A 23,747-nucleotide genomic window follows, 5' to 3' on the forward strand; every position below is an offset into this window, starting at 1 on the left:
TTCGACAGGAAAAAAGGAGACCACTTCTTAGAGATCTGCACTGAGATGTCAGGATTACCAGCAGGAGCAAAATAATTTGCCCAAATCCTGTATAATTGAGCACTCCTTTTCCTTTCCATGTGGCTCAAGAAAACAGGGTCTGGCTGCCAAACCTAGGAGAACATATAATCCATCACCATATTGTTAGGACCATTGTTTATTTGCTCCCCTGGCTGGGCATCAGGGAGAAGAATATCCTCCAGCACATGGTGATCCCCCTGGTTAGGTGGGCCGTCAACCTCCTGAAGCCCATTCAGAGGAACATCATCCATAGCAGGAATATCTGGGACATTATTGTGCAGCACCGGCCCAACCAAATCAAGGTCCTCCATAATATGCCCATTATGCACCGGAGCACCCTGGATGGGACCAAAAGAACTATCTCAGGACAGGCCAGAATGATGATTACTGATCTGTTGCTCGTCAGGTGGCAAGTCCTGCGGGAGTTGCTGAGCAGGTGGGTCATTAACAATCCACTGGTCCCAGACGACAAGTTATATTAGTGGGTGTTAGATCTTAGCGAGCAAAACAAAGAGTTACATGGGGTAAGAGGAGCAGAGAACATAGAATAGTACATGGGCTTAGGACAGCACATCAACTTTCAGTAAGGAAACATTTGAGTGGTTGTAGGCAATGTGAAAGATGAATTGGAAACTCCTTAACACATTCATTAACATGTGGCCTATATAAAGGCCGAGGAATCAGTTACAAAGGTTGTGCATGCCAGGCTAAATAACCGGAGGGATCTGTTAACAACAGATGAGGCATGCACAGGATATACACAATGTGATGCTAATCTATTCTTTACAGAGGATAAGCACGAATACAAGTGACAGACTTCCAATAGCCCCCCTCAACCTGGACTCCCTTGGACGTTCAGGTTGTTTCTGAATTCTCTGAACAGAATCAACAGAAGTCCTTTAGTGAATATATCTGCATACTTACTAGACGATGGAACGTGTAGAACTTTAACTTCTCCCAATGCAACCTTGTCGCGGACAAAATGAATGTCGATCTCTATATGCTTTGTCCTTTGATGCTGCACCGGGTTTGTGAACAAATATTGAGCACTGACATTATCACAAAAATAATTGTGGCTTTGGTGACTGGTTGATGCAGTTCATCCAGGAGCTGCTGGAGCCAAGTAGTTTCACAAACTGCATTTGCTATTGTGCGGTATTCTAATTCTGCACTTGATCAAGAAATCGTGTGTTGTCTCTTGGATGACCAAGACACTAGGTTATCACCATAAAAAACACAAAATCCAGAAGTAGATCGTCTAGTATCTGGGCACCCTGCCCAATCCGAATCAGAGTATGCAACCAAATCATGTGTATTTGATTTTCTCAAGAAAAGACCATGAGATATTGTACCACGGACATACCTCAGAATTCGCTTGATCAATTGAAGGTGAGCTGATCTAGGGGCATGCATGAATAAGAAAACTTGTTGTACTGCATATGTTATGTTAGGTCTTGTAATGGTCAAGTAATGAAGAGCCCCTGCAAGGCTTCTGTATTCTATGGCATTTTCAAGAGGATCGCCATCAGTGCTTGACAACTTTGCCTTGGTGTTGATTGGTGTTGTTGCTGAATTGCAATTGAGCATACCTGCACGTTTGAGGACATCACGAGCATACTGCTCCTGGCTGAGCAGAAGGCCATGTTCATGCTGACGAACATGAATGCCAAGGAAGTGCTTGAGAGGCCCAAGGTCTGTCATGGCGAACTCACGGCAGAGACATTGTATGATAGAACGAAGAAAGGAAGCACTGCTGGCAGTTAGAATTATGTCATTGACATATAAGAGAAGATATGTTGTCTGGTTGTTGTTGTGGAGGGTGAAAAGTGAAGAATCAGATTTGGAGGTTGTAAAACCAAGTTTGTGGAGATGAGATGTAAATATAAGAAACCAGGTTCTGGGCGCTTGTTTCAACCCGTAAAGAGACTTTACGAGTTTGCAAATGTGTTGGGGTTTTTGTGTATCTACAAAACCAGAGGGTTGAGCACAATAGACATGTTCAAGGAGATTGCCATGAAGAAAAGCATTTTTAACATCTAGTTGATGAATGGCCCAAGATGAAGAGTTTGCAATGCTCAAAATCGGACATATAGTTGCTGGTTTAATAACCAGACTAAATGTCTCACCATAATCAATGTCATATTCCTGATTGAACCCTCGAACGACCCAACGTGCCTTGTATCTTGCAAGAGAACCATCTGGGTGTAATTTATGCCAGAAATTCCACTTTCCTGTAATAATGTTAGCTCCTACAGGTTTTTCCACTAAACACCATGTATTGTTATTCAACAGTGCATCAAATTCTTCTCGCATGGCTTGTCGCCAATTAGGGTCCTTGAGGGCAGCATGATAGGTTTTGGGAATGGGAGAGATCTCAGATAAAAGATTGAGGATTTGTTTGGGTTTAACAATGCCTGAACGCGCCCGAGTTTGCATGTGGTGGTGCAAAATTTCTGGGGACGCGTAGCGAAGAACATTAGGCGCCTGCGTGGACAGAGCGGAAGAAGGGACAGGGACACGTGGTTCAGAGGAATTGGTAGAGGCTGATTCTGTTGGGATCAGGTTCGGAGAGTCCACGTCACAGGTTGGAGTAGATGGTGTGCGCAGGGACTGTGGAGCTGGTAGGGGTGCATTCTGACTTGGTGAGTTCGGAATATGCGGTGGATCCGCACGTGAATTTGTGTCCGAGGTTGTCGTAGGTGGCAGAGGAAGCAGGATCGATACTGATCGCGCTAGATCGGATATGGCAGGTTGAGGAGTGTCCTTTTGAGCGCTAAACGGAAAGGAAGATTCATCAAAAATTATGTGGCAAGAAATTATGATCTTTTTGGTGGAGATGGACATGTACCTATACCCTTTGTGATCCTAGCTGGGGGTATCCAAGGAAAACACAAGGAGTTGATCGATGGGATAGTTTGTGGGGCATGGTAGAGGATAGATTCGGGTAGCACAAGCACCCGAAGACCTTAAGGTGGGTGTAATTTGGTTCTTGGCCGAAAAGAACTCGATATGGAGTAGCAAACTGGAGAGGGGTGGATGGTCTACGTTTTATGAGGTATGTGGCGGTGTTGAGAGCTTCTACCCAAAAGGTAGGAGGAAGCTCGGCTTGAAAAAGAAGGGTACGAAGGACATCATTGATGGAACGAATGGATCGTTCAGCTTTGCCGTTTTGAGGAGATTTGTATGGACATGAGAGACGATAGGTGGTGCCATGACGTGAGGAAGGAGCGCAGTGCATTGTTGTTAAATTCAGTACCGTTATCGCATTGCAAGGATTGTATCTGAATGTGAAATTGAGTCTGGACGTAGGAGTAGAAATTTTGTATAGTGGAGAAGGTGTCGGATTTGTGGCGCAGAGGAAATGTCCATAAATAACGAGAAAAATCATCCAATATAACAAGATAGTATTTATATCCTGTGAAGCTAGGAAGCTTGACGTCCAAAGATCACAATGCACTAATTGAAAAGGAAAATGAGTTTTTGAACTGGAATTAGGAAATGGTAGGCGAACATGGTGGCCTTTCTAACATGCATCACATACATGACAACTTTTATTGATTCTAGGAACAGAAAAAATAGACAGAACACGATCAAGCTTTTGATGTCTGGGATGTCCGAGACGTTGATGCCATAGGTTGGTGTCGGTGGAGATATGAAGCGCCACAGGGGTATGTGAAGGACGATCGGAGTGGAAGGGGTAGAGATCACCACGGCTACTGGACCTCAGAATTTCTTTCCTGCTGTGAAGATCCTTGATTGAAAAACCAAGCGGGTCAAATTCAATAGAACAAGCATTATCTTTGGTGAATTTTCTAACGGAAATGAGATTCTTTATTAGGTTAGGTGTGTGAAGAACATTGGATAAGTGAAAAGAATGATTGGAATTATGAATAGTAGTAGAACCACAACCAAGAACAGAAAGGGTGGACCCATTGCCAATAATGATGCAAAAATTATCATGTACTGAAGGACAATAATGGGTAAAGTTACATGTATCGCTTGTCATATGGCCACTAGCCCCGGTGTCTAGAAACCAGTCGTTTTGATGCTGCTGCTGAGACTGGGACGCATTGTGTAGCGCCTGAAGAAGTGTCATAGTGTCAAAAGACGGTGGCGCAGCTGGTGGCATCTGAGTTGTAGGAGGAATGAAGGCGTTGTACGCCTGAGGCATTGGTGGCCGAGCACCAAGGACACCAGGCCCGGTGTTACCCGTCCAGGGAGCGCGCCAGGTGTTCCCGGATGCGTACCATGAAGCAAGCTGCTGCAGAAGTGCCGCCGGATTTTGAGGTGGGTATCCGCGACCACGGCCACGCCCCCTTCCTCTCTGGTAATTTCCGCGGCCACTGCCGTAGCGGCCACCACCACGGCTGCGAGAATATCCAGAGTTACCCTGACCACCGTCAGAGCGAGAATAGTGGTTGTTGGAGCTGCCGTGGTTGGTGTTTTCATAAGAAGAATCGGTGATGTTCAACGCCGATTTGGTTGATGGAGACTTGGACGAAGCAAGAGTATTCTTGGCCACAATGAGCTGATCTCGTGCCTCCATGAAGGTGGGGAATGAGGGCAATGCAGGGAGCATTTTCTTAAGGACATGGAACTTTGGATTCATACCTCGAATCAATTGATGCACGAGAGAACGATCGTCGATCGGTCTATCGCAGTCAGCGAGGGAATCTGCTAGGGTTTTCAGGCGATGGCAGAATGCGGCGACACTCATGTCGCGTTGTTCGAGGTTGTGCAGATCTTGTTCCAGTTGAACGGCGTGGCTTGCCCGGTTGCCGAGGAAGAAGGTAGCTATTCTGTTCCGGGCTTCACACGCAGAGATATCATCATCCATCACCATATCAAGTAGATCGTCTGCCAGAGTGGCATTGATCCACATCAAGACAGTTAGATCCTCTTGGATCCAGAGGGGATCGGCTAGGCGTGGGGGAGTGCCGTCAATGTGGTGTCGTAGATTGAACCGCCCGAGAATGACATGGAAGAGACGTTGCCAAAGACGATAGGCATTGGAAAGCATATCCAGACGGATTGTAACAAGGCTAGTGATGTTGACTGACTGAGCAGCATTAGCAAGCGTGGTGGCAGGAGAAGTATTAGTGGCAGGAGGAGTATTACTGATGGAGTCGAAGTTGGTGTTTTCAGAGGTCGACATTGGGAGGGAGGGCTGGGAAGAAGAAGATTTATGATGTCAACCTGGCTCTGATTACCATGAAAGAAGAATTGAAAACTCCTTAACACATTCATTAACATGTGGCCTATATAAAGGCCTAGGAATCAGTTACAAAGGTTGTGCGTGCCAGGCTAAATAACCGGAGGGATCTGTTAACAACAGATGAGGCATGCATAGGATATACACAATGTGATGCTAATCTATTCTTTACACAGGATAAGCACGAATACAAGTGACAGACTTCCAATACAATGTGAACATAGAAGAGTACATGGGCTTAGGATCTGCTTGGATCTTATCCATGAATTCTCTCATAGCTCTAACTTGCTCCTCAAGTTGTCTAGATCGGGTCTGAGTTCCTTCGTTTGCCATGATCGAGCTCTGATAGTCTAGTTTAGCAAAGGCCCATGTGATAGTCGCCTAGAGGGGGGGTGAATAGGGCGAAACTGAAATTTACAAATATAAACACAACTACAAGCCGGGTTAGCGTTAGTAATAAAGAAACGAGTCCGCGAGAGAGGGTGCAAAACAAATCGCAAGCAAGTAAAGAGTGTGACACACGGATTTGATTTACCGAGGTTCGGTTCTTGCAAACCTACTCCCCGTTGAGGAGGCCACAAAGGTCGGGTCTCTTTCAACCCTTCCCTCTCTCAAACGATCCCACGGACCGAGTGAGCTTTCTCTTCTCAATCTCTTGGAACACAAAGTTCCCACAAGGACCACCACAAGTTTGGTGTCTCTTGCCTCAATTACAAGTGAGTTGATCGCAATGAAAGAATCAAGAAGGAAGAAAGCAATCCAAGCGCAAGAGCTCGAAAGAACACAAGCAAATCACTCTCTCTAGTCACTATGGCGTTGTGTGGAATTTGGAGAGGATTTGATCTCTTTGGTGTGTCTAGAATTGAATGCTAGAGCTCTTGTAGTAGTTAGGAAGTGGAAAACTTGGATGCAATGAATGGTGGGGTGGTTGGGGTATTTATAGCCCCAACCACCAAAAGTGGCCGTTGGGAGGCTGTCTGTTCGATGGCGCACCGGACAGTCCGGTGCACACCGGACATGTCCGGTGCCCCCGCCACGTCATCACTGCCGTTGGATTCTGACCGTTGGAGCTTCTGACTTGTGGGCCCGCCTGGATGTCCGGTGCACACCGGACATGTACTGTTCCTTGTCCGGTGTGCCAGTGTGGGCACGCCTGCCTTCTGCGCGCGCAGAGCGCGCATTTAATGCTTCGCAGGTAGCCGTTGGCGCCGAATAGCCGTTGCTCCGGAGTTGCACCGGACAGTCCGGTGCACACCGGACATGTCCGGTGAATTATAGCGGACTAGCCGCTGGAGCTTCCCGAAGCTGGTGAGTTCCTGAGGACGCCTCTCCTTGGCGCACCGGACACTGTCCGGTGTACACCGGACAGTCCGGTGTACACCGGACAGTCCGGTGAATTATAGCGCGAGTGCCTCTGGAAATTCCCGAAGGTGGCGAGTTTGCGTTGGAGTCCTCTGGTGCACCGGACATGTCCCGTGGTGCACCGGACACTGTCCGGTGGCACACCGGACAGTCCGGTGCGCCAGACCAGAGGTGCCTTCGGTTGCCTGTTTGCTCCTTTGTTGAATCCAAAACTTGATCTTTTTATTGGCTGAGTGTGAACCTTTTACACCTGTATAATCTATACACTTGGGCAAACTAGTTAGTCCAATTATTTGTGTTGGGCAATTCAACCACCAAAATTATTTAGGGACTAGGTGTAAGCCTAATTCCCTTTCAATCTCCCCCTTTTTGGTGATTGATGCCAACACTAACCAAAGCAAATATAGTGGTGCATAATTGAACTAGTTTGCATGATATAAGTGCAAAGGTTGCTTGGAATTTGAGCCAATATAAATACTTACAAGATATGCATGGATTGTTTCTTTCTTATTTAACATTTTGGACCACGCTTGCACCACATGTTTTGTTTTTGCAAATTCTTTTGTAAATCCTTTTCAAAATTCTTTTGCAAATAGTCAAAGGTAAATGAGTAAGATTTGCAAAGCATTCTCAAGATTTGAAATTTTCTCCCCCTGTTTCAAATGTTTTTCCTTTGACTAAACAAAACTCCCCCTAAATGAGATCCTCCTCTTAGTGTTCAAGAGGGTTTTTGATATATCTTTGTGAAATGCTACTTTCTCCCCCTTTTGAACACAATAGGATACCATTTGATAAAATTCTTTGAAAACACGAAGTTTTTGAAATAGGTGGTGGTGCGGTCCTTTTGCTTTTGGGCTCTTACTTTCTCCCCCTTTGGCATGAATCGCCAAAAACGGAATCATTAGAGCCCTCGAAGTGCTATCTTCACCTTTGGTCATAAGTAAATGAGTTAAGATTATACCAAAGACGAAGTCCGGTCCTTTCGCTTTGGGCTCTTATTCTCTCCCCCAAAGTCGAAGTCCTTTTCTTTGATGCTCATTCCTTTTCTCCCCAAGAATAGAGAGTGACTTGGAGTGTCGGCGAGGGATGAGTTACGGAGTGGAAGCCTTTGTCTTCGCCGAAGACTCCAATTCCCTTTCAAAACACCTATGACTTGGTTTGAAATAGACTTGAAAACGCATTAGTCATAGCATATGAAAGAGATATGATCAAAGGTATACAAATGAGCTATGTGTGCAAGTTAGCAAAAGAAATTGCGTGAATCAAGAATATTGAGCTCATGCCTAAGTTTGTTAAAAGATTGTTCATCAAGCGGCTTGGTAAAGATATCGGCTAATTGATCTTTAGTGTTAATATATGAAATCTCGATATCTCCCTTTTGTTGGTGATCCCTCAAAAAGTGATACCGAATGGCTATGTGCTTAGTGCGGCTATGCTCGACGGGATTGTCGGCCATCTTGATTGCACTCTCATTATCACATAGCAAAGGGACTTTGGTTAATTTGTAACCGTAGTCCCGCAGGGTTTGCCTCATCCAAAGCAATTGCGCGCAACAATGGCCTGCGGCAATGTACTCGGCTTCGGCGGTGGAAAGAGCGACCGAATTTTGCTTCTTTGAAGCCCAAGACACCAAGGATCTTCCCAAGAACTGGCAAGTCCCCGATGTGCTCTTCCTATTGATTTTACACCCCGCCCAATCGGCATCCGAATATCCAATCAAATCAAAGGTGGATCCCCTAGGATACCAAAGCCCAAACTTAGGAGTATAAGCCAAATATCTCAAGATTCGTTTTACGGCCGTAAGGTGAGCTTCCTTAGGGTCGGCTTGGAATCTTGCACACATGCATACGGAAAGCATAATGTCCGGTCGAGATGCACATAAATATAGCAAAGAACCAATCATCGACCGGTATACCTTTTGATCCACGGACTTACCTCCCGTGTCGAGGTCGAGATGCCCATTAGTTCCCATGGGTGTCTTGATGGGCTTGGCATCCTTCATCCCAAACTTGTTTAGAATGTCTTGAGTGTACTTTGTTTGGCTTAGGAAGGTGCCCTCTTGGAGTTGCTTCACTTGGAATCCTAAGAAATACTTCAACTCCCCCATCATAGACATCTCGAATTTTTGTGTCATGATCCTACTAAATTCTTCACATGTAGATTCGTTAGTAGACCCAAATATGATATCATCAACATAAATTTGGCATACAAACAAATCATTGTCAAGAGTTTTAGTGAATAGAGTAGGATCGGCCTTTCCGACTTTGAAGCCATTAGCGATAAGGAAATCTCTAAGGCATTCATACCATGCTCTTGGGGCTTGCTTGAGCCCATAAAGCGCCTTAGAGAGCTTATAGACATGGTTAGGGTACTCACTGTCTTCAAAGCCGGGAGGTTGCTCAACATAGACCTCTTCCTTGATTGGTCCATTGAGGAAGGCACTCATTCCTAGTGAAGTTGTTGAGCTCCTCTTGCATAGCCACCACCCAATCCGAATCTTGTAGTGCTTCCTCTACCCTGTGTGGCTCAATAGAGGAAACAAAAGAGTAATGCTCACAAAAATGTGCAACACGAGATCTAGTAGTTACCCCCTTATGAATGTCGCCGAGGATGGTGTCGACGGGGTGATCTCGTTGGATTGCTTGGTGGACTCTTGGGTGTGGCGGTCTTTGCTCTTCATCCTCCTTATCTTGATCATTTGCATCTCCCCCTTGATCTATGCCATCATCTTGAGGTGGCTCATTTGATTGATCTTATTCTTCATCAATTTGAGCCTCTTCCTCATTTTGAGTTGGTGGAGATGCTTGCATGGAGGAGGACGGTTGATCTTGTGCATTTGGAGGCTCTTCGGATTCCTTAGGACACACATCCCCAATGGACATGTTCCTTAGCGCGATGTATGGAGCCTCTTCAATACCTATCTCATCAAGATCAACTTGCTCTACTTGAGAGCCGTTAGTTTCATCAAACACAACGTCACATGAGACTTCAACTAGTCCAGTGGACTTGTTAAAGACCCTATATGCCCTTGTGTTTGAGTCATAACCAAGTAACAAGCCTTCTACAGTCTTAGGAGCAAATTTAGATTTTCTACCTCTTTTAACAAGAATAAAACATTTGCTACCAAAGACTCTAAAATATGAAATGTTGGGCTTTTTACCTGTTAGGAGTTCATATGATGTCTTCTTGAGGATTCGGTGAAGATATAACCGGTTGATGGCGTAGCAAGCGGTGTTGACCGCCTCGGCCCAAAACCGATCCGATGTCTTGTACTCATCAAGCATGGTTCTTGCCATGTCCAATAGAGTTCGATTCTTCCTCTCCACTACACCATTTTGTTGTGGCGTGTAGGGAGAAGACAACTCATGCTTTATGCCCTCCTCCTCAAGGAAGCTTTCAATTTGAGAGTTCTTGAACTCCGTCCCGTTGTCGCTTCTAATTTTCTTGATCCTTAAGCCGAACTCATTTTGAGCCCGTCTCAAGAATCCCTTTAAGGTCTCTTGGGTTTGAGATTTTTCCTGTAAAAAGAATACCCAAGTGAAGCGAGAATAATCATCCACAATAACTAGACAGTACTTACTCCCGCCGATGCTTATGTAAGCGATCGGGCCGAATAAATCCATGTGTAGGAGCTCCAGTGGCCTGTCGGTCGTCATAATGTTCTTGTGTGGATGATGGGTTCCAACTTGCTTTCCTGCCTGGCATGCGCTACAAATCCTGTCTTTCTCAAAAAGAACATTTGTTAATCCTAAAATGTGTTCTCCCTTTAGAAGCTTATGAAGATTCTTCATTCTAACATGAGCTAGTCGGCGGTGCCAGAGCCAACCCATGTTAGTCTTAGCAATTAAGCAAGTGTCGAGTTCAGCTCTATCAAAATCTACCAAGTATAGCTGACCCTCTAACACTCCCTTAAATGCTATTGAATCATCACTTCTTCTAAAGACAGTGACACCTACATCAGTGAATAGACAGTTGTAGCCCATTTTGCATAATTGAGATACAGAAAGCAAATTGTAATCTAAAGAATTTACAAGAAAAACATTGGAAATAGAATGGTCAGGAGATATAGCTATTTTACCCAAACCCTTGACCAAACCTTGGTTTCCATCCCCGAATGTGATAGCTCGTTGGGGATCTTGGTTTTTCTCATATGAGGAGAACATCCTTTTCTCCCCGTCATGTGGTTTGTGCACCCGCTGTCGAGTATCCAACTTGAGCCCCCGGATGCATAAACCTACGAAATAAGTTTAGTTCTTGACTTTAGGTACCCAAATGGTTTTGGGTCCTTTGGCATTAGACACAAGAACTTTGGGTACCCAAACACAAGTCTTTGACCCCTTGTGCTTGCCCCCAACATATTTGGCAACTACTTTGCCGGATTTGTTAGTTAAAACATAAGATGCATCAAAAGTCTTAAATGAAATGTCATGCTCATTTGATGCACTAGGAGTTTTCCTTTTAGGCAGCTTAGCACGGGTTGGTTGCCTAGAGCTAGATGTCTCACCCTTATACAAAAATGCATGATTAGGGCCAGAGTGAGACTTCCTAGAATGAATTCTCCTAATTTTGCTCTCAGGATAACCGACAGGGTACAAAATGTAACCCCCGTTATCCTGAGGCATGGGAGCCTTGCCCTTAACAAAATTAGATAATCTTTTAGGAGGGGCACTAAGTTTGACATTGTCTCCCCTTTGGAATCCAATGCCATCCTTGATGCCAGGGCGTCTCCCATTATAGAGCATACTTCTAGCAAATTTAAATTTTTCATTCTCTAAGTTGTGCTCGGCAATTTTAGCATCTAGTTTAGCTATATGATCATTTTGTTGTTTAATTAAAGCCATATGAGCATGAATAGCATCAATGTTAACATCTCTACATCTAGTACAAATAGTGACATGCTCAATAGTAGATGTAGATGGTTTGCAAGAATTAAGTTCAACAATCTTAGCATGTAGAATATCGTTTTTATCTCTAAGATCGGAAATTGTAACTTTGCAAACATCAAAATCTTTAGCCTTAGCAATCAAATTTTCATTTTCTAATCTAAGACTAGCAAGAGAAATGTTTAATTCTTCAATCCTAGCAAGCAAGTCATCATTCTTATCTCTAGGGTTGGGAATTGAAACATTGCAAACATGAGAATCAGCCTTAGCTAACAAATTAGCATTTTCATTTCTAAGGTTGTCTATTGTTTCATGGCAAGTGCTTAGCTCACTAGATAGTTTTTGACATTTTTCTACTTCTAGAGCGTAAGCATTTTTAACCTTAACATGCTTTTTATTTTCTTTAATAAGGAAGTCCTCTTGGGTGTCCAAGAGATCATCCTTTTCATGAATGGCACTAATCAATTCATTAAGTTTCTCTTTTTGTTGCATGTTGAGGTTGGCAAAAAGAGTACGCAAGTTATCTTCCTCATCACTAGCATTATCATCACTAGAGGATTCATATTTAGTGGAGGATTTAGATTTAACCTTCTTTTTGCCGTCCTTTGCCATGAGGCACTTGTGGCCGACGTTGGGGAAGAGAAGCCCTTTGGTGACGGCGATGTTGGCGGCGTCCTCGTCGTCGGAGGAGTCGCTTGAGCTTTCGTCGGAATCCCACTCCTGACAAATATGGGCATCGCCGCCCTTCTTTTTGTAGTACCTCTTCTTTCTTCTCCCCTTCTTGTCGTCGCCCCTGTCACTGTCACTTGATAATGGACATTTAGCTATGAAGTGACCGGGCTTACCACACTTGTAGCAAACCTTCTTGGAGCGGGACTTGTAGTCTTTCCCTCTCCTTTGCTTGAGGATTTGGCGGAAGCTCTTGATGACGAGCGCCATTTCCTCATTGTCGAGCTTGGAGGCGTCGATTGGTTGTCGACTTGGTGTAGACTCCTCCTTCTTTTCCTCTGTCGCCTTGAATGCGACGGGTTGAGCTTCGGATGTGGATGGATCATCAAGCTCGTTGATCTTCCTCGAGCCTTCGATCATGCACTCAAAACTTACAAAATTCCCGATAACTTCCTCAGGGGTCATTTTAGTATATCTAGGATTACCACGAATTAATTGAACTTGAGTGGGGTTAAGGAAAATGAGAGATCTTAGAATAACCTTAACCATTTCGTGGTCGTCCCACTTCTTGCTCCCGAGGTTGCGTACTTGGTTCACCAAGGTCTTGAGCCGGTTGTACATGTGTTGTGGCTCTTCTCCCTTGCGAAGCCGGAACCGACCGAGCTCCCCCTCGATCGTTTCCCGCTTGGTGATCTTTGTGAGCTCATCTCCCTCGTGCGCGGTTTTGAGCACATCCCAAACCTCCTTGGCGCTCTTCAACCCTTGAACTTTGTTATACTCCTCTCTACTTAAAGAGGCGAGGAGTATCGTTGTTGCTTGAGAGTTGAAGTGCTCGATTTGGGCTACCTCATCCTCATCATAATCCTTATCCCCTACGGATGGTACCTGTGCACCAAACTCAACGACATCCCATATACTTTTGTGGAGTGAGGTTAGATGAAATCGCATTAAATCACTCCACCTAGCATAATCTTCACCATCAAAAGTTGGTGGTTTGCCTAATGGGACGGAAAGTAAAGGTGCATGTTTAGAAATGCGAGAATAGTGTAGGGGGATCTTACTAAACTTCTTACGCTCTTGGCGTTTAGAAGTTACGGAAGGCGCATCGGAGCCGGAGGTCGATGTTGATGAAGTGTCGGTCTCGTAGTAGACCACTTTCCTCATCCTCTTTTGCTTGTCCCTACTCCGATGCGGCTTGTGGGAAGAAGATTTTTCTTTCTTCTCTTTGTGGTGAGAAGAAGATTTCTTCTCCTTCCCTTTGTTGGAGGAGCTCTTCTTCTTCTCCTTCCTCTTGGTGCGGGATTCTTCCGATGAAGTGCTCCCGTGGCTTGTAGTGGGCTTTTCGCCGGTCTCCATCTCCTTCTTGGCGTGATCTCCCGACATCACTTCGAGCGGTTAGGCTCTAATGAAGCACCGGGCTCTGATACCAATTGATAGTCGCCTAGAGGGGGGGTGAATAGGGCGAAACTGAAATTTACAAATATAAACACAACTACAAGCCGGGTTAGCGTTAGTAATAAAGAAACGAGTCCGCGAGAGAGGGTGCAAAACAAATCGCAAGCAAGTAAAGAGTGTGACACACGGATTTGATTTACCGAGGTTCGGTTCTTGCAAACCTACTCCCCGTTGAGGAGGCCACAAAGGCCGGGTCTCTTTCAACCCTTCCCTCTCTCAAACGATCCCACGGACCGAGTGAGCTTTCTCTTCTCAATCTCTTGGAACACAAAGTTCCCACAAGGACCACCACAAGTTTGGTGTCTCTTGCCTCAATTACAAGTGAGTTGATCGCAATGAAAGAATCAAGAAGGAAGAAAGCAATCCAAGCGCAAGAGCTCGAAAGAACACAAGCAAATCACTCTCTCTAGTCACTATGGCGTTGTGTGGAATTTGGAGAGGATTTGATCTCTTTGGTGTGTCTAGAATTGAATGCTAGAGCTCTTGTAGTAGTTAGGAAGTGGAAAACTTGGATGCAATGAATGGTGGGGTGGTTGGGGTATTTATAGCCCCAACCACCAAAAGTGGCCGTTGGGAGGTTGTCTGTTCGATGGCGCACCGGACAGTCCGGTGCACACCGGACATGTCCGGTGCCCCCGCCACGTCATCACTACCGTTGGATTCTGACCGTTGGAGCTTCTGACTTGTGGGCCCGCCTGGATGTCCGGTGCACACCGGACATGTACTGTTCCTTGTCCGGTGTGCCAGTGTGGGCACGCCTACCTTCTGCGCGCGCAGAGCGCGCATTTAATGCTTCGCAGGTAGCCGTTGGCGCCGAATAGCCGTTGCTCCGGAGTTGCACCGGACAGTCCGGTGCACACCGGACATGTCCGGTGAATTATAGCGGACTAGCCGCTGGAGCTTCCCGAAGCTGGCGAGTTCCTGAGGACGCCTCTCCTTGGCGCACCGGACACTGTCCGGTGTACACCGGACAGTCCGGTGAATTATAGCGCGAGTGCCTCTGGAAATTCCCGAAGGTGGCGAGTTTGCGTTGGAGTCCTCTGGTGCACCGGACATGTTCGGTGGTGCACCGGACACTGTCCGGTGGCACACCGGACAGTCCGGTGCGCCAGACCAGAGGTGCCTTCGGTTGCCTGTTTGCTCCTTTGTTGAATCCAAAACTTGATCTTTTTATTGGCTGAGTGTGAACCTTTTACACCTGTATAATCTATATATTTGGGCAAACTAGTTAGTCCAATTATTTGTGTTGGGCAATTCAACCACCAAAATTATTTAGGGACTAGGTGTAAGCCTAATTCCCTTTCACCATGCCAATGCCATAGTTGTGACGAAAGTACTAAAACAAGTCACAGATATTTTTTCGTAGATCGAGCTCGTTATGAAAAAACGATCTAGCACCGCGAAGGGGCTACTATTGGGATCCTCTCCGCCGAAGGTCCTCAAGACAAAAACACCTTCAGCAAAGTGATACATAAGTCTTTCCTCCTTCTGTTGAAGGTTCTCAAGACGAAGACCTTGCTTAGAAGCAACGATGTCAAATGCCGAAGCTACCATTAGCTTCGGTTCAAATCAAGCAAAGGATGAAAAGACTAGATAGACCCTAGTAATCTAAGTTATGTCTATAAACAAATGTTGAGGGTCATGAATGTAACTTTACCGGGCTGCGTCTCGTGCCTATAAATAGATGAACAGTAACACCGTACTGTTCACGCTGGATTGTAATCGCTTTCTCGAGTCTTCACCTTCGAGCAAGAGACAAAGGTATCAATGTATTATGAATTCTATTGATATTCATATATGCCTTACTGAATACAATATCAATGAATCGATGACTTGTATTTTTTATATTGATATTTGTGTATCTCAATCTATTGATAATATGATGAAGGCATATGCTTCATGACCTTCCAAGAGGAAACAATGCTTCGGAGGACAAAGGTCTTTAATCCTTAACGATTGTGTTGCTTTGTTCTTGATTCATAGCATTTGAGAACGAATGATCAACAACAGTTGCAAAGCATCCACCTAGATGGCCGCCACTCTATGGTGGAATCAACCATTGCGAATACAAAAAACAAGAACACACAGAGGCACACTAGAAAGCCCCAATTTGGACTGGTGATGCAACAAGAACCGTAGACAATAGTGATGACCCATGGGGTGATGGCGGAAAACCATAAAGACCAAAGCATGAGATGAGAGTAATGGTTCTACAACGATGCCTCAAGTAAGAAACATGACGCTAATGAAACCATCGCCGCCATCACAATGCTATATATCAAGCCAGACCCTTGTCTAGGAACTACCATCGTATGGAGGCCCTATCCAAGCCACTCGTGGTCTAACAAGAGTTGAATCCTAGCCCCACGTATGTTAGAGCAACGACTGTGGACCAAGAATGATGGCTACAACCAATGGAGGATGGTTCATGCGCTTGATGAAGACCCAAGGTGTAGTGTGGCCCAAGACGGTGTTGCCACCCCATCACACAAGCAACCCATATCGAGGTGCCCGTGAACGCACATGTGGAAACAACAGGGCCACCGCGCGGGCCCTGCAGAGAAGGATAGTGGGGGTCCGGAGGAGGAGGAGGGCACCGGATCCATGTTGGTACACTCAATCCAGCATAGAGATGTGTAAATCTGTCATTGCCATGGTAGCTCTATGAAGTTGGGAAGTGATGAGGAATGAGAGGAAGGAGAGAAGCCGCAAGCTTAGGTACCACCGCGGGCAGCTGCTGCCATCGCTCATCGACAAGTTGTAGCAAGAACTAGACGGACAACTAGAACACGAGTCACCCCAAAATTTTATGGTCCTAGAATAAAATATAATTTATGGCAATAAAAGCATATGTTCACTGGTGTAGTATATATATACTGACAAATTATTTAATAAAATTGTTAGTTAACATCATGTGAAGATAGACTGTCGTGGAGACCACAGGTGCATGGGAGAGAGGCCCGGTGCGTGAAAAGTCCACGAGACCTAGCTTGTAGTGTGTTTCGATCTCTTTGTCATCGGATCGCTTAAATCTTCCCCGTCGTCGTCTATGAAAACGACCAGAATGTTTTATGTACAGGAGTCAGGAGACGAGGGTTAGATCGACTATATTTTGGCTTGTTTATTCGATATCTCGAAGTCGAAGGACCAGCTGGCACTACCGGAATCCGAGGCTTTGCCGAGTGTTGTATTATTTGCCGAGTGCCTTTTGTCGGGCACTCGGCAAAGACGGCTTTGCCGAGTGTCGCACTCGGTAAAGTTAGGCTCTCGGCAAAGAGCCCCTTTATCGAGTGCTAAACACTCGGCACAGGTAGGCACTCGGCAAAGACAAGTTTGCCGAGTGTAACGCACTCGGCAAACGGGGCTCTCGGCAAAGGGCCGTCAGCGGCCGTCCCAGAGCTGACGGCCGTCAGTCTTTGCCGAGAGCCAACGGCTGGCACTCGGCAAAGAGGCTTCTTTGCCGAGTGCTACGTAATAGACACTCGGCAAAGTCCTCTTTGCCGAGTGTCATACCTAGACACTCGGCAAAGTGTATTTTCATTTTTTTTATTTTGTCTCCCAAACTTTTTGTGGTATGTTCCTACGCTATGTAGACCTACATGTATCATTTGTGGACAATTATAACATAGTTTCCATAGTTAGTAGATTTAGTTCGTTTATTTGAATTTCTTCGGAAAATTCAAATTTGAACTGCAGGTCACTCGAAACTTGGAAAACCGTGCATGAAAAAATGATATTCATGTTACTTAGCATAAGTTACGACCGATTGCAGAAGCGTACCGGAAACTTCGAGCAACATGCTCACTAAACATGGCCGTGAACTTGGCATCCACATGTTTAAAAATTGTATAAAACACAAACAAAGTCAGAAAATCATGAAACTTGTCCACGTGTCATGATATCATATGTATAGGCTGTGATAAAAATTTTAGAATGTTTGGAGAAAGTTGTGAGACACTATGTGTAGAAACCTAAGAGATCCACATGAAATAACTCTTAGATTCGTCAACAGATAGATGGGCTCGTGGCCAATACAGAAGGTGGTTTTGTGGGATATGGTGAGCAGCATATGTGGACACATAAGTCTGGCTTGACTCGGCTCCATACTTCGGGACAGACGGCCGTTGATTCGGCCGAAAGGGGAGAGGTATGTAACTTTATGTTCTTCATTCTTGTTCATATTATGTGTTCAAAATCATAATATAAACTAATACTTTTTATTTATCACTTGGACAGGTCTTGGACGGTTTTGGATTATGCTGGGGGTCATCGTCGCCCCCCCAACAACATCCTCGGCCTGCTGTGCAGGGAACACTTCCCTGGACTTGTGGAGTACGCCGGAGTGACGGGCCCAGCCTTCACCTTCGACCACTACGCCGTCGCCCCCGATGCAGTAGACCGGGACGGCAGGGAATTCAATAACAAGGCGGAGCGGGTGAAGCAAGAGCTGTGGGTAAGTCTTAGTATAATATAAAATATGTCGCATTCGTTGCAAATTCTTGAAATAATGTATGGATACATCGTTTTTGTATGCAGGATTTCTTCAGATGCGATGCTGGATACGAGGCTAGGGCGGATGTGGTGGCCACCACGTGCTGTAAGAAGCTCGTCGTGGACATGCACTATGAGGCCCGCATCCAGGCCATCATCACCTACCACGGCTCCGTCCTTGGGGAGAAGGTGACCAAACCTCAAGCCCGAACCATGTCGTTGACCAGGGAGCAGTACATGCAGGTAAAGTCATGCATGTTTGGTACCAGTACTCCATGCATGAATTTTATTTTATCTTCTGATATGCACTTTATGTGTTTACTTTGCAGGTGATTCCACATTGGTGCGCCGCACATCCTCTCTGTTGGGAGCAGATGGTGGATAGGTGGTGTTCGGCTGAGTGGGACGAGGTGCACACAGCTAGCCGGGAACGGCGTTTGCAGATGCAAGGGCCCTCGCACCACCAAGGCAGCCGGAGCCTGGGCCAATATGCCGAAGCATGGGTACGCCACCTTTTTATTTCGATATATAGCACTAAGTTAGATATTATTTCTAACTATCTCGTTGGTTTTCGTTGCAGTCGGCGTCACATGGTGGCAGGCCTTGTTCCACCTTCTCGGCCTATGCTATGGCCCATAAGGGTAAGGCGACGTCCGACGTCACCTACAACCCGGATGACGGGCCCGAGGCCTACACCAACCCCGCCGTCTACAGCCGCCTCCATGACTACACCGCCATGGCGCAGGAGGTCCATGGCCCAGACTATGATCCGAGCACCGAGCCTATCGACCCCGATGTGCTCATGAGGGTCGGAGGAGGCAAGAGACATGGGCGGTACTGGATTGCCGACGGGGCAATCGACTCGTCCTCCACTCCCACTCTGTCTCAGGTGAGAGCAAGGAGCACTGGCTCGAGCCCAGCCATTCGACCTCGGCACGACAGCTCACAGCATCGCATTTCACAACTCGAGGTTAGTGCTTCTGTAACTCGTCCTTCCTTTAGTTATATACCTAGTCTTTGAGTTACTATAACGTTGGCTTGTAATATTACAGACCCAACTAGAAGAGATGGAGGCGAGGATAATGGCGGAGCGGACGGCGGCTGATCAGAGGATGGCGGAGATGTTCCAGTACATGCAGAGCCTTGGCGCCGCACAGGGCATCGCTCCGCCACCTCCATTGTTCCCCCCAGTTGACCCTACTCTCTTCCACACTCCTGTGAGTACCAAAATTGTAGTTAGATATTTGTAATGCATCTGGTATAACACATGCTATCTCTTCTTTATGCAGGGCCAATCTGGGGCGGCATCCAACAACCCTCCGGAAGGGTTCAGCCCAACGCAACCCCGGCCAAACCGCCCACCTCCATGAGTCGTTGTTTTAGACTTCACAACTTATGTATAATACTTATGTTTCTGTTTGATACTTATGTGAGAGCTTGCGACGTTTGAGACTTATGTTTGTGTTGAACACTTATGTTTGTGATGGATATTTATGTTTGTGGTCACGGTTTTATGTTTGTGTTGGCTATTTATGTCTGTGATGATATCTGTGATGTATATATGTGATATATATGTGATATCTTCTGTTTGTGTGGATGGAAAACAAAAAACAAATAAAAAAGGTACATACTGGTCACTTTGCCGAGTGTAACACTCGGCAAAGAGGCTCTTTGCCGAGTGTCTGGGTCAAAACACTCGGCAAAGAGCACAGACCTGGGCACCGGCTTAGGTTCTTTGCCGAGTGTTGTGTCGCTGGCACTCGGCAAAGAGGTCGGCTTTGCCGAGTGCCAGTTGGGACACTCGGCAAAGAGCCTGACATGGGGACCCTCCCTGGCGGGCTCTTTGCCGAGTGTCCCAAGTGGCACTCGGCAAAGAAGGCGGCTTTGCCGAGTGCTGCCAGGAGGACACTCGGCAAAGATATTTTCGTTGCCGAGTGTCAACGGTGACACTCGGCAAAGCCGCCGTCTCCGTCAACCGGCGCCGTAACGGTCGCTTTTCTTTGCCGAGTGCACCCTGACACTCGGCAAAGATCTTTGCCGAGTGCCCGAAAAAAAGTACTCGGCAAAGAAGTCTTTGCCGATGTACTGTTTGCCGAGCCTTCTTTGCCGAGTGTTACACTCGGCAACGCCTTTGCCGAGTGTTTTTAAGGCTTCGCCGAGTGCTTCCGGCACTCGGCGAAGAGGTTGATTCCGGTAGTGTGGGGTACGGCGCCGGTGCTGCCAATCCACGGAATGAAGTGGTTGCCGTCTGGTTTCTCTTTTCCGTTAAGAAAGACGCGCGCTGGCTAGCTGTGTGCCTGTGTTACAATCATCGGAGGAGGTCAGGAGAGAAGTACGTCGCGGGAGAAAAATCGTCAAACTCCAAGCGTACGTGCGACACGATCAGACCGTGATAGTTACGTGCACATCAGTATAGTTTTAATTTATATATGGTTCGTTCGATCAGTAACGCAATCCGGCCATCATATCGTCTATGTACATGCACCATGAAGAGATAGGAAATATAATAGTGTCGTGTTTGATCAAAAAAGAAAAGAAGAGAAGACGGGGAAAGAGAGAGAGAGAGAGAGATGCGTTGCAAATATGAGGCCAACAGGCACAGTGTTACAACAGTCGTCACATGCATCACCATTTACAATCTGAGGACCCCGACCGGATCCCTGTCCGTGGTACATTGAACACGAGCAGGACAAGACGACGACGTACGACGACGACGACGGATCGAGCGCTCCCAATCCCACGCAGCTAGACCGAAAAGCAGATCCGGCAGCAGGTGGATCGACATGCTGGCACGGCAAGTCACGTGTGTGCACGCTACTCCGTCCTAGCTAGGTGCACTACAACATCGCTCGATCATAGTCTATAGTAGCTCCAACCTGCTACCGCGCCCCTCACGCGTGTCGCCGTAGCTCGCATGGACCATGCCAGTGCATCATCCGCCGCAGGGGCAGGCAAGGCAGCAGAGGCAGAGAGCAGCGTTGCGTTGCGCCGCGCCGCGCCCCACAAGCACGGCTAGCTGCCCGCGCCCGCGGGCTGCGGCGCTAGCGGCCGGCTGGTCGTCGTGATTGTTCCTTTACCCTCTTGCGACTCGCTCACAGTGACAGCAACACAGCAGGCGCGGCGGGCGCGCGGAGAGGGTCCCTCCCTCGGCCCCGTCTCGTATTGTGTTGTGTTGGCGAACCGCACCTGATGGGACAGCTGAACAGTTGCGCTTGCGCAGGCCCGGCAAGGGAGGGTAGGGTACACACGTACTGCTACTGTGTTCAGCTGCTGCGACTACACACTAGGCTAGGCGCTTGTGAACCCAGCACACGGACACAGCACTTGCACAGTGTAGCCTTGTAGTGTAGGCCGTATCTATATTATTAATTCTCAAGAAATGCTCTAGAAAAAAAAAAACACAGTAATCATGGCCGGTTCATTATATATCACATGTTCACGTGTGTGGGCTAGACGGGCAACAGCCAACATGAGAGACGATAAGATCTACTACAGTAACAAGCTGGAAGCAGGCAAGCTTGCACGAATCCACGAGACCGCGCGCCACCCAGGAGGCCAGGACGGACGGGATCCGTCGAGGGCCGGGCTGTGCTGCGGACTAGACATGTACGCGCGCCCATGCATGCACAAACTGTGCACACGCATGCCTGATGCATAGCGGCGTCGCACATCGCAGCGCGCAGCATGGATGCGTGCACGGACGGCCATGCCCCGAGGACGACGAGGACCTTCGTTTCTTGCCCGGCCCCCAGTGTTTACCACGCCCCCATGTAATGTACTCTGTCGTCTCTACCTCCTCGTGTTTCCTTCAGTCCTGACTAGTAATCGGAAGAGAGGAGGCTGGTTCCATACTTCCATCACTTCGCCCCGTTGTCTGTTGCCCTGTGACTTCGTCGTGCGCATGCATGCACGCACTGGCATCTGGTGGTCAGCAACGTCGTCCTCTCTCCAGATAATTTTGCCCTCCTCAGACAGACTCGAGCACACACCTTTCGCGTAACGGCGTAAGCATGCATGCACACCCATGATAGCTGCGTGGCATGCAGGCCGATTGTTCAGAGAGCAATTGTGTGCTGCTGTACTCTCTGAGGCTCGAAGGTGTTTTGACTTGCTGAAAGGCTATAGCTGGCAGTTAATAAAGACGACGCCGCCGCCGCCTGTGAGTCCTGAGTTGGCTCGATCTTGACAAAATTTGCACTTTGTAATTAAGAATGCAAAGAAAACCGTCGTAGTTTTATAATTTACTACTCGTATGGTAAAGGCACTAGCTTGTTGGTAAATAATTAACTATCTCCTCGTCTTATTCGTCGTCCTCTCGTTTCCCATCCCGTGACTTGGGCGTGGTCCTTGTGTCAGCTAGTAGTCACTCCATCCCTTTCTCTCTCCGAATCCATGTCTGTTTCCCTAGGTCCCATTCATGGCGCAGACATCGATGGCCGCCTGGCCGAGAACGAGAACGGCTGCAGCAGTGCCATGACTTGTGTGTCGGTGTGGGCGGCGGCGAGGGGGAACTCAAGGAAGGATCAACCGAAAGGAGAGGGGGGTGCATGGCCGGAGAAATCCACCCCAAGGCTGCCGGCGCTCTGCTTCCTGCGTTGCCTTTGCAGGTCTGCATGCATGTTGCATCGGCTTTGTGCCGTCATGGGCGCTCATTCCGAGACCATAGCGCAGCTCAAAAGCATAAGCCTGGCGTTTTATTGCTGCAGCGCGCCGGTGGTGCCAGCTCGCGCCGCAAGCTGCGGCATGCAGCTCCGTCGTCCAGGTCCAGGCCTTACTTGCTTGTCCATACCCGCTTGGCTCCGCTCTCTTGTACGTATATGTGCACTCGATCTCGATGAGTCTATCTACTCATTATATACAGCATGTGTAGTTAAGTGTAATATATATATATACCCCATCTGCCTAACCAAATGAGACACGTAGTACGTACATGCTTGTGCAGATAGACACCTACTATGCGCACGCGTACTGAAGCACTAGCTTCATTCACAGATCTAGATGATGTTTTGATCTGGGCGTGTATCTTAACTTGAAGACACCATGTGCAATACCCGCTGGAAAAAAACTACAAAAAAGATCTACAAAGCAACAAGGTTGAACACGAATACAGATACTACCACATTGCATGATTCTTGCCCTTGTGATGTCTGTATGCATGCAACTCTATCTGCTATATACGTACGTTATATGCATTATGATCATATGCACTTCATATAAGACTAGCTGAGTGCCCGTGCGTTGCAACGGAAACACATAATACCACGGTACTGCTATGAGAAAAGGTTTCTTAATACATTTGGTATCCTATCCATACATAAATTGTATAGACAAACCAAGTCGCATCAACCCAAATCTAGAAGTACCCAGGAAATCCGATGCCATTTTCTAGTCATTAGAGTAACATCAATATCATTAAGCATGCAAAAATCAAAATACAGAAAGTCATCAGCACAAGGAGTAACTTGATAATGTTACAGGTGTCCCAGATTAATGACTCTAAATAGAAATTATTAACAAGGGGAAAAGGATGGTTCAAGAATATATCTGGAGATCAGAACAAGAACCAACAAAATACAATCCTATGTCCACACTAATTGTCTCATTTCATGAGATTT

Source organism: Zea mays, chromosome 2 (genome assembly GCF_902167145.1).
Source record: "Zea mays cultivar B73 chromosome 2, Zm-B73-REFERENCE-NAM-5.0, whole genome shotgun sequence".
Taxonomy (NCBI): Eukaryota; Viridiplantae; Streptophyta; class Magnoliopsida; order Poales; family Poaceae; genus Zea; species Zea mays.